This window comes from Nicotiana tomentosiformis, chromosome 1, assembly GCF_000390325.3.
Source record: "Nicotiana tomentosiformis chromosome 1, ASM39032v3, whole genome shotgun sequence".
Classification (NCBI taxonomy): domain Eukaryota; kingdom Viridiplantae; phylum Streptophyta; class Magnoliopsida; order Solanales; family Solanaceae; genus Nicotiana; species Nicotiana tomentosiformis.
This window is the reverse complement of record NC_090812.1, coordinates 31,001,640-31,006,022: the sequence shown is the minus strand read 5'-3', so window position 1 is coordinate 31,006,022 and position 4,383 is coordinate 31,001,640. Positions and strand designations below refer to the sequence as shown.

General features: G+C 35.0%; 1 long non-coding RNA gene across 1 annotated transcript; it reads left to right on the top strand.

Annotated features, from left to right (window-relative positions):
- Positions 1–1,108: 1,108 nt before the first annotated feature.
- On the top strand, positions 1,109–2,313 carry LOC108948612 (uncharacterized). The gene is made up of 3 exons (XR_011414015.1): positions 1,109–1,546; positions 1,645–1,848; positions 2,130–2,313. It is a non-coding gene; the product is annotated as an uncharacterized lncRNA (long non-coding RNA).
- Positions 2,314–4,383: the final 2,070 nt, after the last annotated feature.

The following is a 4,383-nucleotide window of genomic DNA, read 5'->3' as shown; positions in this document are numbered from 1 at the left end:
TCCAAGCAAAATAAAATAAACATCCAGTGGGAGACCCATGATAAATCAGCTTTTTCATAATTTCTGCCAAGATTCCCTCTAGTGGGATTACAACGGCTTTTGTCTGCGAGCTTGATCTTGCTTAGAATCCTCGATTTTGGTTCGAGCTTGATTTCGGCTCGAACTTGTGACCTTGGTTCGAGCCCGACCCTGGTTCGAGCCCTTGAATTGATTCCAGGTCGATGTAGGTTGGTTTTTGGATTATCAACATGATAGATCTACCCGTGTCACGGTTCGATTCTTGTTCGAGTTTGATTATGCTATCGATCTCATCACGGACCGGCCTCCCCAGGTTCTAGGTTAGTTCGTGCCCCCCTTCGGGATCTTACTTCGATACACCACCCTTCGAACCGTACCTAACATGCCAAGGCTGAAATCTATTTCGACTGCATACAAAGCTAATTTTGACGGAGGAAATGACGTTGAAAATGAAAGTGATTTTGATTAAAATAGGTGGTAGTTATAAAATATTTAATTTTTGCAAGTGTTATTAAAGTATTTCTAGAGATCTAGTATGTTTTTTATTCAGAATATCGAACCATTTGCTAGAAGCTAGAACAGATGATTTCTTGGACTTGTTAGATTCTGCTCTTGATCTTGGGTAGTCTGAAATCAAGTCCAACTTTTTGGTTATTGTACATTGAAGCTTAAACTAGAAAACTGGTGGTTTAGTCATATTGATTACCGAAGAGTGGAGTTTGACTTTCACACGTACGTACTTGCAGCTTGTTAATTACTTTAGGTAACTATGAGAACTAAAGGTGGAAACAAAATTATTGTTGAACAACATGATGATACAGATGCGCAACCTTATATTGAACAATTGATGAATGGTCAGAACTTCTCTCAAGTTCAAACACATGACCTTCAATCTAATGAGTTGAATAATTCTACTGACACTAGGTTCAACAAAATGATGCATCAGGTAACACTTATTTTTATCTACTGGATATCTACTGGACATGTTAGTTCATTTACTGAATGGTAGAATGTTCTTCTTTCTATTGTTCCCTGATATCTTCTATAAATATTTTTATGTTGGTTGTGTCCTGCACTCTTATGCTCCTGCACTCCTATGCTCTTACTACAGAACTATATACCACTTAAAATTTGTATTTTGTAGTATAATCTGCTATCCTTGAGACCTTCTGGTGATAACATCTTGTAGAGATTAAAAGAAAATAGAAGATGTTGCGCTAATTTGGAAAGCAATTGCTGCATTCTCTGTATGGATTTGATGACCTTTGAATCTTTTTCAAATCAGGTAGTTAAGAGGAAAAGAAAGGCTCGTGGACCCACAATATTAAAAGATATTTGGAAACTGCCTTCCGGGAAAATAATTGTTGTACAATTGAATGACCGTAACCAACCCATCAGAAAAGAGGGTCGAAAGCTCGCTAGCTTTCTAGGCATAATCGCTACAATTCCAGAACTAACACCTCTAAACATAGATGATTGGAGAAATTTTTTCAAAGAAGAAAAGAAGAAACTTATGGAGTTTGTGAAGGTATGGAGTTATTATTATCCTTATGATGTGTGAATCTAATACTATATTATTTTATTATATGTGATCTTATCTTTCAATCATTTTCTTTTATTTCTTAGAAGAAGTTCTCTATCCCATCTCGTGGAGAAGCATATGTCATAAAGTCAATAGAAAAGAAATGGAAAGATTACAAATGTGACTTAAAAAATACGTATACGGCAAAATATAAGACCAAATATGCTTTGCTAAGAAATAAACCAAGTCGTATACCACGGGATCAATGGATCGGTCGGGTCTCTTATTGGCTTTCTGATAAAGTTAAGGTATCAATTTTATACTCTTAAAATCACACACTTAGTTTTTATAGTATTCTGATTGTTTTCGTGAGTTTTTATGTATAAATTATAAGATATTACTTTTATGTTATAATGGCAGAAGCATACACAAGAAAATAGAAATAATAGAGCAAATCAAAAGATGCCTCACATAGGAGGGTCCAAAACTATTGCCGCCTTGATGGATGAGAAGGTATTCTTGTGTATATTATGAAATCTAATCTAAACTCTCTTTGTTGCGCGTATTTGACATCGTTTTATAGTATTAGGCTGAAAATGGGATAGAGCCTATACGGGCACAAGTTTTTATATTAACTAATAAACAACGTAAGGATGGTAGATCATTGGATGCAGAGTCTGCAAGGACAATTGTAAGATTTCTTCTTTTTCATTTTCTGAATTTCATTTGTCTTTCCGGAATTGGGATTATGAGAACTTTATTTGGCTTTTCTGATACCAAATAAAGTTCCAGCAACTATTTTACTTTATAAAAAAAAAATGAAAGTGCCACCAGCTATTTTCTTATTAGAGGCATCCCTCTAACAATGGCTTCTCCACATGCTGTTCAACTTGGTACACTATTTAATTCCTTGTATTTTCTTTGCCCTGTTAACATCTTAGTTTCCATTTGAATGAACTAACTGCATCTTTGATCATTGCCTTTGATTTTTAGTACTTTAATTATATTGTTGTCGGCTCCTCAATGAAGAAAATTGTGAGCTTGCTTCTTTACCAAAAGAAAAGAAAAGAAATATAGAATGAAATATTGTTACGAAGATAAATATTTGTGTTTTATAATTTTGTTACTTTCTTGACCATCAGCAGAAAGCTGGCTCTCAAAAGTAAGATGAGCTTAGTGTTAAAGAACCTTAGAGGTTGAACATGTTGCTACTATTTGTTATTTTATTTTCATTGCTCTTTAAGCCGAGGGTCTATTGGAAGTAGCCTCTCTACCTTCACAACGTAGGGGTAAGGTCTGAATACGCATTATCTACTTCAGAACTCACTTGTGAGATTACACTGAATTTGTTGTTATTATTGTAATAAACGTAGGCATGCTAATATTTCAAGTTTCATAAAAGAGTTTCTTAATGCTGTAAATTTTGCTACCCTAAAGTTTATACCATAGCTAAAACTAGCTTCTTTTTATAAGTGAAGTTTGAGAATGGAAGGTTAATAGCATTACCAAAAAAGTTTATAATATAACGGCCATCAGAGAATTTGCCTGCGGGTTCTATGTGAATTGCATATTGGACTCTATGTATATTTAATTTTTTTATATTATTAACTTATGTTTGGTTCGAACGACATATGATCAGGATATGCTGAATGAAAGATTGAGCAACAATGAGAGATCGAATGACCAGTCTCCTCGTGGTGTTGCGTGGGAAGGGGATGTGTATTCTCAAGTATTGGGAAACGATAAAAGTTGGTATATTCGTAGTTTAGGACTTGGTCCAACTCCTTCTGTACTGTGGGGTAGTAAGTCTTCCTTAGAAATTATTGTTGTAGAGAATTCATCTAATGAGGTTATAAAAAATTTAGAAAAAGAGATAACAGAGTTAAAGGAGTTAAATGGGAAACAAAATGAAGAAATGTGTTTGATGAAACAATAGGTATCATGGATGAGACAAGTCATGTACAAAATTGCTCCTAACTATTTTGTTCAAACGATGCAATTTTAGTCTTGTTTTTTGTCGCAACTACATTAGATTATGGATCATCACTTGCTTTTGTTAATCTATATTTAATGAGATATATTATGTTTTTATAAATTAAAAGTAGTGTGTTTATTAGCATTTGCCAATTCGAAGAAAGCTTATTTGAAATAATTTGTACCCTTGATATTGCATTAAATAGCTGTTTTTTATAGCCAATTTAACTAGAATTATCGACAGTTAAAGCTTATGACTTTCTGCGGCAATTTGATTTACTTTACTGGCAATAAAAACAGAGGCCAACAACGCAAATTGACTCATGTTTTAGATGGATTTAGCCGCTATTATAATTGTCATTAAATCCTGTGATTTTTAACGACACTTAAATTTGATTTACTGGCAATAACAATGGATGCCAAAAGGGCTAGCTAGGCCATTTTTTGGAAGGATTTAGCAGCCATAATAATTACCGCTAAGCAAATGCCGTTACAACATATACGTTTTACCGGCAATAAATAATACCTTTACCGGCAAATCCCGAAATGGCCGCTAAAGGCTTTGCCGACGCCATGTACATCGGCCAAATATCAATAGCCGGTAAATCCTTTAGCGGCTATTTCTATTGCCGCTAAAGCCTTTTTTCATTGCCACTAAAGACCTTTTTTGTTGTAGTGATGTAGTATCGAGTGATGGGATCCAGGTGGATCTGAAGAAGGTGAAAGCAGTACAGAGTTGGCCTAGACCGTCATCAACTACGGAAATTCAGAGTTTTCTTGGTTTGGCGGGGTATTACCATCGTTTTGTAGAGGTCTCATCCATTGCAGCACCTATGACTAGGCTGACCCAGAAGGGTGCTCCGTTCAGA